This window comes from Podarcis erhardii (assembly GCF_964252035.2).
Source record: "Podarcis erhardii genome assembly, chromosome: 7".
Classification (NCBI taxonomy): domain Eukaryota; kingdom Metazoa; phylum Chordata; class Lepidosauria; order Squamata; family Lacertidae; genus Podarcis; species Podarcis erhardii.
The window spans coordinates 75501699-75515586 of record NC_138511.1 but is presented as its reverse complement, the minus strand read 5'-3'; the positions used below and the strand labels follow the sequence as shown (position 1 = coordinate 75515586).

The window sequence follows — 13888 nt, the reverse complement described above, 5'->3', positions numbered from 1 at the left end:
CTGGCACACCTGCCAGAAGGCTATCCTTGCAGCTGCACCTCACTGGGCAAGGCACACCTGTAACCACCATTGCCAATGTCACAGTTCCACCACCAGGGGCGCTCATCAGAACAGGGCCTTTTCGGTGGTTGCACTCTCAATATGGAGTGCCCTCCTCTTGGAAGTATAATTTGCGCCAATATTTGTCCAGGCATTTATGGGACGTTAGTCCACTGCTACACATGGATGTGCTGGAATTTTTATTCTGGGTTGTATTTGAGTTTTGCTTGCATTTAGAAAAATGGCCCTAAATTATCCATGTCCATTGATTTCTGTATATTTAATATATATTGTGACTCACTCTTATTTTGCCTGGATTGTTGTTTCAATTTTTGCTTTAAATTATGTTGTAACACATCACAGGATCACCGGTGAGCGGACTTGGTTGACAGTCCCCTAAATTGAATAAATAACTTTGCAATCTTGTGCCTATCTGCTTGGAAGCAAGTCCTACAGAGTTCACTCAGGGCAGAGCTGGGGAGCTTGGGGCCCTCTCGATGTCGCTGAACTACAACTCCCATCACCCCTTGCCATTGGCCATTGGCCATGCCGCTGGGGCTGATGGCCCAACAGCATCTGTAGGACCACAGGTCAGTCACCTCTGACTTAGGGCTCGCTTCCAGCTTGCAACGGTGTGCAGAGCAGAAATAACAGGCGCTCTTGAGGAGCAATTGCATATGTTCTGAAACACGAGGATGGCGGGGCATGGGGAAGTCCTGCCAGCCCTCCCTAAAAAGCACCCCAAACCTTGTGGCAGGGAGTTGGGGAGGGTGGTGGAAGAAGGTTGGGTGAAACGTCATGTGTTCTAACCTATCTGCAGCACCACAAATTTGGCTGAGAATGTATGACAGCCAAAAGGAACGGAGGCGAGGAATTCTAAATAGATCCAGGCTCTGCTGACCATTCCATCTCTCCAGCAAACCAAAACCAAACAACCAGTGTGGCTATAGATTTACAGATAATTTCTGCAACAGGACGTCAGGATGACAGCCCCTTTCCTCCAGCTTCTCTGTGAACCAGCGAGACCCTTTCTCCTCCTCTCCGAGAGAGAAAGGCAGCCAAACTCTCCATCTTTTTAATCGCCTTTCCCAGCTAATCCCTCCTTCTTAAGCAGCCTCTTTCTCGAACCTCAAGAAACACGCGCACAATCTTCCTGTCGTTTCCATGCCCGTGCCACCCGCCCACCCTACTCTCTCAGCTCCTTTGCATCCTGTGGGTGCCCTTGCGATAAGATCTCCCTGTGTTTGTAACCTGAGCAAGCGCTGGGAGCAGGCAGGAGCTGAAAGCACCAGGGCAGCCCTGCCACAGCCTTCTGCAGCCGCCCTGGCAGCAACCAGCTGATGGCTCAGCTGCCACAAGCCAAGTATTTTGCCAGATTTGCAGGCAGGCACGGGGAGAGATGAAAACAGGCTACTTTTGTTACTTTTGCTGGGAGCTGTACTAGGGGGGCCCTGTGTCCTGCATTGCAGGGTACGGTCCTTTCTTTGTGTCCTCTGTTTGAAGGGCTTCTTTCAAAATGAAGAAGAACCCTAAGAAGGGTATGAGGGCAACGCAATGCTTTTATCTGCCTCAATTGCACACGTTTAAATGTCTGGTATGCGTCTGAATCCCTCCCCCAAAATAGTCTGGAGGTACCAACAACCTTTCTCACTATGGTGAGAAGCAGCATAAGCCAATTTAAATGACAGGCCAGTAATAATTTTCCAAATTTGCATTTGTGCATATAAATCAGCACATGCAAATCAGCGTCCTATTTTTCGAGGCTGATATGTCAATACGCTAAGCCCACCCAAAGCTTAGCTGTACAGACTTTCAAGCCAAACAGGCAGGCGTGCATTACTCTGTAGCCAGTCACAAGCCTTGCATTTCTGCATCCTCGATCCTGGGCATGTTCTTAGACAAAGATCCCACTGTGTTCCATGGGGCTTACTCCCAAACAAGTGTGCTTAGGACTGGAGCCTTATATGTAAAACTCATTCCCTCCAGAGTTGCAACAGCTTTCTTAATGAAAACATTGTGCAGCCGAGAGCAGCCATTTTGATTTCCCACAGTGCCCAGGAATGATGTAACACCAGAGGCATTGTGGGAAATAAAAATGGAAGCTCCCAGGTGCTGTATTAAAGGGAGATGCAAGGCAGGAGTGAACCATGGCTCTGCCAGAGGGTGGGATTTGCAGCTGCTGCTAAGGAAGCACGCCACAAGCAGGCGCAGGGGGTACACTTAGAGTAAGGAAGGTGTGACACAGAAGATGTTTCTGGGCTACAGCTTCCACCATCTCTGAGCATTGGCCATGCTGACTGGAGTCCAGCAACATAGAATCGTAGAGTTGAAGGGATCCCAAGGATCATCTAGTCCAACCCCCTGCAATGCAGGATTCTCAGCTAAAGCAGATAGGTAGAACTTTGTTCAAAAACTTCCAAGGAAGGAGAGTCCATAACTTCCAGAGGCAGTCCATTCCACTCTTGAACAGCTCTTACTGAAATTTCTTCCTGATTTTGAGTCAGAATCTCCTTTCTTGCAACTTGGAGCCATTGGATCGAGTCTTGCCCTCCAGAGCAGTGGAAAACAAGCTTGTGCCATCTTCCATGTGACAGCCCTTAAGATATTTGAAGGTGGCTACAGTGGTGCCCTGCAAGACGAATGCCTCGCAAGACGAAAAACCCGCTAGACAAAAGGGTTTTCCGTTTTTTGAGGCGCTTTGCAAGACAAATTTCCCTATGGGCTTGCTTCGCAAGACAAAAACGTCTTGCGAGTCCTGCGATTTTTTTCGCTTTTTTCTCCCTTTTTCTAAGCCGCTAAGCCGCTAATAGGGTTGCTTCGCAAGACGAAAAAACCGCTAGACGAAGAGAATCGCGGAACGGATTCTTTTCGTCTTGCGAGGCACCACTGTATCATATCTCAGGGATGCTTTAGTTGAAATTCCTGCATTGCAGGGAGTTGGACTAGATGACCCTTAGGTCTCTTCCAACGCTACGATTCTATGTTTCCATGATCTCCTCTCAGTCTCCTCTTTTCCAGGCTAAACATGTCCAGCTCCTTCAACCGTTCCTCATAAGGCTTGCTTTCCAGACCCCTGGTCATCTTGGTTGCCCTCCTCTGCACACGTTCCTGCTTGTCAACATCCTTCTTAAATTATGGCGCCCAGAACTGGACACAGTATTCCAAGCGTGGTTTGACTAAGGCAGAATAGAGTGGCACTATTACTTCCCTTGATCTGGGCACTATACCTCTGGAGAGTGACAGGTTCCACAGCCCTGATGCGTGTGTGCACATAGATCCACACGTATCATTTTGTCGTGTTTGGATTATCCTCTCTCTTCCCTGTCCTGATGGGCCCTGCTCTGCTTCATTTCTAAGGTGGGCAGATGTAAAAAAGAACGGCCATCCTCTTTTAACTTCACGTTGGATAGAGAAGACCAGGAGAGAGGGGGCTTAGCAGCCGCAGAGTGTCATGCAAGATTGACAGCCCCTCTTCAACACCACTATTAAAGGTACCACAGACTTTTATTTTGCACTTTCAGAGAAGGGTTAATCACAGAAGATCATAGAGTTGGAAGGGACCGTGAGGGTCCTGAAATGCAGGAATATTCCACCCAACACAGGGCTCGAACCCACAACCTTGAAATTAATAGTCTACCAACGGAGCTATCCCACGTTAGTCGTTTGCTTAAAAAAGAAAGAAAGAAAGAAGAAAGAATCTGGGGGCAGGGCTCGGACCTTAGGAGCACAGTCAGACCCACTTGTCCCTGTAGGCCAATACTGTCTGCACTGACTGGCAACAGCAATCCAGGGTTCCATGCTGCCGACCCTACCTGGAGACGCTGAGCCCTTTTGCAAGCAAAGCAGATTCTCTGCCACTGAGCCATATCACCCAAAACTTTGCTGCTGACTACCAACACTCCTCCACTTAATCTCAGACTGGTGGAGTGCTTTGTGCAGCGCTGGCAAGAGGATGGCCCTCTGCACGCTCTCAGAGGCGCTCCTCCTCTGCGTTCTCGCATCCTGTTGCATTCTAGAACCCCCATCCTCCCCCTACCTTGCCTGCTCATTTGCCCTTAACTATTTGAGGATTAAGTGTTACAGACCAGTGTCGGTGTCTCTGATTAAGTATCAGCTTCATCTGAGCTGCCGGGGATGGGAGGTGGAGAGGGTATGTGTGTGGATTGGATGCAGAGAGGAAAGTCCCGCATAAACAAACCAGCCCTAAGGAATGGCCAGAGGAAGGAGAGGGGTCTGCTGCTCTGCAGTGGACCGCTCTGAATCGGTGGTATTTGGACACAAGAAAGGCCACCTCACTCACAAAGATAAGAGACCACCTCACTCACAAAGATAGGTGAGCTGTGTGCAGGGAGAAGATTTTGCTGTATGGCCTGGATTTGTTCTGTGGGGGGTAGGAAGGAAAGGCACAAAAGAGAGATGGCAAGGGACGGTTGCCGGAGGGGAGTGTCGGAGAAACAAGAGGTGTATTGATAACTGCACAGGTGGCTTTTGTTGTGTGTTTGACGCAGGCCGCACCCAGCCAGGATCAGGCCCGCTCTTATGCCTCCATTTGCGACAGAGGCAGGCAAGTGGGTGTCACCGTCAGCCAAGCAACAATAGGAGCCTGTGTGTTTTCTTTTACTGCTGCTTTTGTTTTCTGCTCCCTGCTGCTTCCCAGCAGATCTTCGCCCGAGGCCGGTGCCACAGGCTGACATTGTGCGGGTTCTGGTGGGGAGGGGGAAATGGGTGAAAAGGGCCTGCACCTCCCACTGTGCCACCAGGATGATCATACTGGGGCCTCCATCCGGCAGCCATCTTGGTTTGGGATGTTCTGAGGACCTGGCGGTAGTTACAGCGTTCTCCGGCCTTCTTCAGTCTCCAGATGTTGCTGGACTTGTTGGAAGTGCAAAAGCAGGGATCATTTAGTTTGTAATGTAAGGGTTAATGTTAGTCAAGTAGACAAGAGGATGGCAGGTGGAGATGTTGCTTAGCAACTGGGCAGAGTGGCATGATCTTCAGTGAGGCAGCACATTCTCCGACTGGTTGTGTAGTTCTGAGGGAGTTTTCCTCTGTACGTTTGGATGAATGTCTCCCTGCTATGTACAAAGGCTGAAGTAAGAAAGACAATGCCTCCTGTTCCTTTCTCCTAAGATTATTCATTGTTTTCATTTATTATTTGTAAAACGTACCTATATACCGAAAAGTATCAGAGTGGTTTACCTCATTCATTACAACTGGTCTATAGCTATTACACTCCCCATTGAAATTTGTCAACATTAGACATGTCTGGATAGGCTTGTCTGAATAAAAATGTTTTTAGCAGGTGCCCAAAAAGAGTAAAGGGAAAATGGCTGCCTGATGTCAGTAGGCAGGGAGTTCCAAAAGTTTGATTTATTACAAATGCAGAATTATTCTTATTACCTGTAACAGCACCAGTTCCACATATTAAAGCAGTTAAGTGGACATACAGTGGTACCTTTGGTTAAGAACTTAATTTGTTCTGGAGGTCTGTTCTTAACCTGAAACTGTTCTTAACCTGAGGTACCACTTTAGCTAATGGGGCCTCCCGCTGCCACTGTGCCGCTGGTGTGCAATTTCTGTTCTCATCCTGACCTGTTCTCATTCCTAACCTGAGGCACTACTTCCAGGTTAGCGGAGTCTGTAACCCGAAGTGTTTGTAACCCAAGGTGTCTGTAACCCAAGGTTCCTCTGTATATGAGATACGGTGATCTCATGCTCCCTCTCATGACAAAAGTAATCCATTTGGGTAACAAAGGCTGATTCGGCTCCAAAACCGCGCCTGAACCCAGATCGTATCAGATCTAGGTAATCGGTCTCATCCAGGGATATCAGAAGTTGTTCCACAACCACCCTCTCCGCCGCCATTGCCAACAAAGAGGTATTGGCAACCAGTCTATAGTTACTACTTTCTTTAAGTAGTAGCCTCTTTAAAAGCAGTGGGCAACCACTCCATCCATGCATTCGCCACACCCATGACCCATTCAGTCACCCCACTCCAGCTAGCTTTAATAAACCAGGATGGGCAAGTATCCAATGAGCAGGTGGTCTGGCTCAGCACTGCGAGAATCCTGCCCACGTCCTCAGGCCACATGAATGGGAACTAGTTCCCCCAACACGGCGTTGGAGACCTCAGCCGAGCGACTTTATCCTCCAATCGTTCAGCCGTTCGGTTAGAAGGCTTCCATTCCTCTGGTCAGGAGTAGCCAACCTCTGGACCACGTGCAGCAATGCCACCGGAAGGAGCATAGCTGTCAACTTACAGATTTGAAAATAAGGGACCAGCAGCCAAAATAAGGGATTTTCCAAGCACAGGTATGTTCAACTTCTGAGCCCCTCCAAGCCAAAGGCAGAAAGCCCAGCCAGCAGCCAAATGAGGCCTCAAGCGGTGGTTCCCACAGCGCAGCAACCTGGCAAAGGGGATGCAGCAAGGAAAACCACCGTCACCGCTCCACTGGGAAGTGCTGAGCAAAGGCGGGTCCCCAGGCAATGCGTCCGATTTGATCGGCACAAGGCATGCAAGCTCCACCCCCCCCCCCGTCGTTCTTAGACTCCTTATTGGGTGAGCAACGCAGCCAAGCAACACAGTTGGAGCCTCCCTCCTCCCTGGCCGGCAGACAGGGAGGGAGAGGAGCTGCTTCCTTTGAAACCCGGAAAATTTAAGGGACATCATCAATAAGCGACAGCAGCGGGACACAGCGCTGGAATAAGGGACTGGGATGGTTGACAGCTATGCTCTAAAGGGAGCAAAGGAGCATCTCTCCACTGCCTTGGCTGCCACAGGGTAGGCCCAATTAGGAGCCTGAACGTGCGGTTGGCTCTGGGTATGCCTGCCACCTGAACAGCAGTTCTGACGAGCCTTAGGGATGAGAGCCGTACAAGGCGGTGAGCCTGTTTATTTTGCAAGCCTTCCTTTGGCCTTTTCTCCCCACTCCCCAATCTGGGCATTGGTGTGAGGAGTCGTCCTCACTTTGGCAATGTCTGCTGGCTCAGCCCAGAATGCCTTGCTGATGAATCATTGAACTGGAGATGTTGAGAAGCCCAGCAAGCTATTGCAGCATCTTGTGTCTATGAGTTATCATAGTATCTGGTGTCTGGGCACGTTAGAGCTAGCAGGGATTTAAAATTGCAAGAATTGCCCTTTTCTTGATCACGGCGGCTGTGATCAGATTCCTTCAGCTTTCTTTTTTTAAGTATATTCAGATCACGACTGTACTCAAAGCCGCTCAAAGGGTTTTGTGCCTAGGAGGAGAAGGGAGTCCTGCCTTTTTTGCGATCATCCTCTTGCAATCAGATATGCTAAAGAGCCGTTTCCCTTCTCCAAGTCCTGGTCCTTATGAAGCCAAAACAGCACCATCCGAAGAGACACTCTCAGAAGAAGGAGATGTCAGCAGACTCAGGGAAACACCGATGTTTGCATAACCACAAAAAAGAGAGTCAAATGTTGACTGAGCATGCTCAGTGGGTACAGAATGCTGAATTATTGTTGGAGACGCAATGATTGCAGAAGAATCAAGTGGCTGGAACTCTGAATGGGAGCAAGTGGGCCTGAACTGCAAGTGTATTTCATTTTTATCTCCAAGAAGCACAGTGTAGCATGCCTAGATCTTCTGTTTCTCTCCCCACCCGCTCCCCTGGTTGCTCCCACTTTTATCCTCACACAACATCCCTGTGAGGTGGGTTAACTAGGCAGTTTGAATCAAGGTCAACCCATGAATGTTGTAGCTGAGTGTGGGTTTCTCTCTCCTCGCCCTCCATGCTGTGAATGTTTAGACTCCACCTGGGCTTTTGTGGAAGTTAAATCTGCCTTGCATATAGCAATGCTAGGATTTCACCTCTGCTTTGCATGAAAAACCTCCTGGGTTCAATTCTCAGATCTCCAGGAAGTGATGGGAAAGACCCCTGCCTGGAACCCTGGACAGCTCTTGCTGCCAGTCAGTGTAGGCAATGTTGGGTTAGATGGTCCAGTGGGCAAAAACACATTTGTTACAGGAGAGAAGAAGCGGATTGGTCTACTGGCTGCTGGTGTCACAGCAACAGCCTAGCTGTGCAACTGGGGAAACAAGCTGATTGGTCTGCTGGCTAGTGATGTCACAGAAGGGCCCTTAACTCTAAATTGAGAGAGCCTTTTCCATCTTGCTAGGATGGAACATTTACATAGGTATTAGGAATAGGGGTCTCAATATCTCTTCAATTAATTTGGGGGGGGGGGGGAATAGTTTGACGGAAATGTCAAAAGCCCTACTCACATAGCAATGTTTCTCTATTCAGTGTGGACAACCTGAAACTTGTTGGAAGCGAAGAACTGTAGCTCTGAAGGTCTTCTGCTTAGGTCCTCAGCTCCAGCGCAGAACATCTGAACTCCCTTGAGTGAGTCATATTTTCTCACAGGCTTAAGATTTTCCGTCAGTACAAGGAGGGTGGGATGAAAACAATTTCAGCTATGATCCCTTTGTGAGTGTTCTTCTCTTGCATGTGTTACTGGTTGACATTTTATCTTTCCACACCATGCTGCTATGCTTGCAAATTCATTTGCTTTTCCTTTCTCATAAGTGAGGAGTGTGGGGGTGCTTCACCAACAACATCTACAAAATTCATCTCTCTGCTGTAGCTGCTGGTCTGGCCAGAGAGCTAGAAGCCACACGGCAGCAGCTCCTTCGTCATCTAAGATTGACAGACATCTTAATTTTAAAACATAAGCAGGCCTAGACTCCTCCTGGAACAATAAGGACTAGAAATTTAACACTTTCTAAACTTGAAAAATGCATTTGCTTTCTGGATGGAACTTGAATGTACCTGTTATGGAGCAACTTACTGGCTGATTCGGGTAGAAAATAAAATTGTACTTTTCGATAACAACCATGCTGCCTATGTTCCTGGCAACAGTTGGGTTTATAAGTTAATTTCCCAAGAATCTATTAAATGCAGGTGCTTTTTGGCACATTGAGGATTAGTAATCAGTTGTTCCAGGCATAACATTTCACTAATTTTATTATTTCCTGGGACGACTGGCAACATTTCCTGAGACGACTCACAAGTGGGGGCGGAGGGGCGGATTATGCATATGATATTCTTGCTGAGTCTGCCTGGAAATACAGAAATTACCCTTGTAGCAGTAATAAAGATTGAATGTAAATCAAAAGTCGTTAGATTCTGCACCAAGGAGAACCCATATCCTACCAACAGAATTCCTGAGATTTTATGCCATAACTCTCTGTATTGTTATGCGTTCCCTGAGCAATTAGATTTCTGTGAGCAGGGCTACCCGTGTGGAAATATGCAGAGGCAATACCTGGACGTGACGAAAGAGTGCTGTTAACTCCCCCACCCACTCATGCCCAAGGATGTGTTTCCATGGGATCTAAAATATCCGACAATGACCAGGAATTGGTTGGAGACTCACCTGGAAGGCGGGTGGCTATTTTGGAAAACCCTAGTTAGCCAGCAATGATGCTGATGCTGATAATAATAAAATACAATAATTTATTTATTTATACATACCCCACCCATCTGGCTGTGTTTCCCCAGCCACTTTGGGCGGCTCTCAACAGAATACAGTGGTACCTCGGGTTACATACGCTTCAGGTTGCAGACGCTTCAGGTTACAGACTCCACTAACCAGAAATAGTACCTCAGATTAAGAACTTTGCTTCAGGATGAGAACAGAAATCGTGCGGCAGCGGCAGCAGCAGCTGGAGGCCCCATTAGCTAAAGTGGTGCTTCAGGTTAAGAACAGTTTCAGGTTAAGAACGGACCTGCGGAACGAATTAAGTACTTAACCCGAGGTACCACTGTATTAAAAACACGATCAAACATCAAAAACTTCCCTAAACAGGGCTGCTTCCAGATGTCTTCTAAAAGTCAGATAGTTGTTCATTTCCTTGACATCTGATGGGAGGGCATTCCACAGGGTGGGCACCACTACCGAGAAGGCCCTCTGGAAGGAAGTCAAGACATGCATTCATTCATTCATTTATGCTGCCACCTATATACCATATTTTTCGTCGCATAGGATGCTCCGTCGCATAGGACGCACCTAGTATTTTAGCGGGGAAATAAAGGAATTTCCCCCCCTTTATTTCCCCCCCAAAACCAGGTCGGGGAACAGCGGGATGGTGGCGCTGCGCCTCCTTGCTGTCCCCCGAGCTTGTGGGGCTGGCCGATGTCTTTCCGGCGGGCGGGGCGCTCTGCTTCAGGGCGCCCCTCGTGCCGGGCAGCAGGCTGCTATCCGCAGCGTAGGGAGCCCTGCGGGAACTCCCGCAGGGCTGCCTAGGCTGCGGATGTGTTCCCGAAGTGCCGGGCGCTCTGCTTTCAGCGCGCCCGGCACTCCGGGAAGCAGGCTGCTATCCGCAGCCTAGACAGGGCTGCCTAGGCTGTGGTGTGTTCCTGAAGCCTGGAGAGCGAGAGGGGTTGGTGCGCACTGACCCCTCTCGCTCTCCAAGCTTCAGCGAAAGCCTGCATTCGCCCTATAGGACACACCCAGATTTCCCCTTCATTTTTGGAGGGGAAAAAGTACGTCCTATAGGGCGAAAAATACGGTACATCAGGGGTGGGGAAACAAAGGGCCGTCTTCCCTCGTGGCGAACATCCCAGGGGCCATTTTCCCCTGGTGGGTGGAGCCAGAGGCAGAAGTTGGTGGAGCTTCTGGGATGTGCTTCTTACCTTTGTACACAGACACCTTACAATCTAGAGCAGGCACAGGGAAACAGGAGAGGAAGGGGGCAAATGCAGGCAATGTTCCCTGTGAGGAGGAATCGATGGTTAGAAACCGTTCTGGGAATTGTAGCTCTGGGAGGGGAATAGAGGGGCCTCCTAACAGCTCTTGGCACCCTTAACCAACTACAGCTCCTGGGATTCTCTGGGGGAAGCCATGGCCATGTCATGTGCTATCACAGCATTTAAAATGTGTAATGAATGTGGCCTATGAGGGAATGCAGCCACCCCACTTCAGAGTGAAAAGGCTTCCCCATTCCTGAGGCAGACCTAGGAGATGAGTTTGAGCTCTCTAAGCCTCTTAGGGTGATGGCTGCCTCCCTTGAGATCTGCTGCTTAGTTGACTTTACAATACAATACTATATGATAATCTTTATTGTCATTGTCCCATACAGAACAACGAAATTGAAAAAAATCTACATAAGACATTCAGAAACCAACAAGCCTCTTATCCCAGCTATCCCAACCTGGTTAGCCCCCTAAAAACTCTGATACCCCGTTTTTAAATACAGTATACTCCCATAGAGATTCCTTACACTTCATTTAAAACCAAAATCGCATTTGGATAGAAACTATTTGCCTCTCTGCTGGACTGTTTCAATGACACCTTTCACCTTTGCTGCACGATACGTAAATCAACGCAAATGTTACAAAATGCCGGTGAACGTCCAGTGACCTCCTTCCGAAGGAAATCAAACCTGGGTAATCAAACCCGTGTCCCTGGAACATCTCGCTGCTCAGAGAAGTGGATCGTGCTTACCAGCATGTGGAAAATAACTGTGCAAATGGATGGATCCAAACGAGTTGAACTTGAGTTCTCATTGAAACCAATGAGACCAGTTAGTCCCATGGATTTTAACAGAAAACTCAACAGTTTAGGCTGCAGTCCTAACCCCATGTATTTGGGAGTAAAGCTATGTGGAATTCAGGCTGGTCTGCAGTTCCTTACCCAGAGCAATGTCAAAATGCAGAATGAATTGAGATCTGCTTTCTCTCTCTTTTTCTTGCAAGAATTTCAGTTCTGGTAGGCTGTGTGACAAAAACAAAGACTGTTCAGTGGGTGGGCTAATTAAAGCTGCCCCTGTCGTGCTTCAGTTTCTGATTGGCTCACTGGCCATTTCAGGGAAGAAGTGACAGGCAGAGTTGCCTACAAATAATAACCGGTGTGGTATAGTGGTTAGACTACGACCTGGGAGACCAGGGTTCTCGTCCCCACTCTGCCATGAAGCTCGCTGGGTGAGCTTGAGCCAGTCCCTGTCTTTCTTCCCCACCTTCCTCACAGGGTTGTTGTGAGGATGAGATGGGGAGCCGGAGAACCATCATGCATGCCACCTTGAGCTCCTTGAAGGAAAGGTGTGGTATTAATCAATCAATCAATGGCCAGGTGGATAGCTCAGTTGGTTAGGGCATGGTGCTGACATTGCAGAGGTTGCAGGTTAGATCCCTGTAAGGGACAGCTGCATATTCCTGCATTGCAGGGGGTTGGACTAGATGATCCTCAGGGTCCCTTCCAATTCTATGGGAATAATCTCCAAATGAATCCAAACTTCAATGTCTAAAATCCCTGGTAGAGGACAAGTTTCCTGAGATCACGTTAAGGGTAGTCAAATTCTGTGCGATTGCCATAAAACTTAGGGAACAAGCTGTGCTATCATAATGATTAAGGTTTTAAATGATAATTTTAGGCTTTATGTTAGTGGCTAAGTTTTAATTTATATATTTTTAACTGCTGCTATATCTGTATTGTCCCTCTTATACCTAATTGCAGATTCAAATGTATCCCTATCGTGTTTTATGACTTCCTTGATATTGTATGTGGGCTGGAACTGGTCTGTGACCGAAATAATAAAATTCAACTAATTCTATGGGAATATTTCCCAGCTACCTCTGGGTCAACGACCCTGTCCGCTCTCTGGAAATGTAGATTGCAATCATAGCCCCGAGAGCGTGCAAACCCAAAAAAGCTAGCAGGGCTTGGCTTGGGCAACCCAGTACAGTGGTACCTCAGGTTACATACGCTTCAGGTTACATACTCCGCTATCCCAGAAATAGTGCTTCAGGTTAAGAACTTTGCTTCAGGTTGAGAACAGAAATCGTGCTCCGGTGGCGCGGCAGCAGCAGGAGGCCCCATTAGGTAAAGTGGTGCTCCACTGTAGTTGCCACTGACCATTGTTTGAATAGCTACATGCAGAAATTCAACTGGTAAAGCTTTCTCCCTACCATTTCAGTGGAACAGACTCCCATGAGAGGTAGTAGACTCTCCTTCCTTGGAGGTTTGTAACAGAGGTTGGATGGCCATCTGTCACGGTGGATGCTTTAGCTGAGATTCCTGCATTGCAGGGGGTTGGACTAGATGACCCTTGGGTCCCTTCCAACTCGTAAGTTTCTATTGATTCTATTTCACCAGCTGCATGCTGAGAAAAGCTTCACTGCTGGATTTCTGCCTGTCACCCAGGAGCCTTCCAAAGCAGGAGGGGAAGAAAGTTGGCGAGGCTAGAAGCCCAAAGTTGCTGTGTTCAATACAGGCCTGCTATAACCAAAATACATTTGATGCATCTGTTTAGACACCACAGAAGCGTGCAGGAGCAAAACATATAAAGTGGCTCTGCCCTCTGCTGGAACGTCAGAGCAAAGCAAGCAGGGGGACTGATTTATTTATTTACTCATCTTCTAAAGCATTTTTAATCCAATTCTTCAGCCAAAAAAATGGTCTCAGGGTGGCTTTTATATAGCCATTATATTTCAAGTGTTTGCACCCAACCGTTATGTGGTGTTGGGGCTTTACAATAAATAGAAGAATAATAAAACAAAAAGCACTCCCAGGTATGTGCAATAAAACAGCAATTGTTCCTCCTGTTATGATTGCTCAGCCTGTGCATGCAGTTCCCTTTGGTAACCAAAGCAGCACCCATCCATGTGCAAGAAGGAAGCATCAGCAGGGCTTGGGGAACCTTGAGGTTTGCAGAAGGACAAAATAGGATCCAAAGCAGCCTAATAAGACTTGTATCTGTTCAGTGCCCGTGCAATAAGGAAAACTGGGGGTGGAGTCTTGTTGTGGCTTTAAATTGTTGGCTGCCTTCGGTTTCTTCTGAGAAAAATTAGGCAGATTGTACATTTTTTAAAAGATAAAAATAGATAA

At 47.9% G+C, this 13888-nt stretch overlaps 1 protein-coding gene across 9 annotated transcripts in view; it reads left to right on the top strand.

Annotated features, from left to right (window-relative positions):
- The window catches only part of MAG (myelin associated glycoprotein), a 71480-nt gene that overhangs the window by 31165 nt on the left and 26427 nt on the right, over positions 1 to 13888 (top strand). For 3 of the 9 annotated variants that reach the window (XM_081868991.1, XM_081868992.1, XM_081868990.1), the window contains 2 exons: positions 3397 to 3530; positions 8308 to 8406. The exons of 3 other annotated variants lie outside the window; for them this stretch is intronic. The gene's annotated coding sequence lies outside the window, so the exon portion shown is untranslated. The remainder of the gene's footprint in view (positions 1 to 3396; positions 3531 to 8307; positions 8407 to 13888) is intronic. 3 more of the 9 variants (XM_081868994.1, XM_081868995.1, XM_081868993.1) reach the window with 1 other exon arrangement.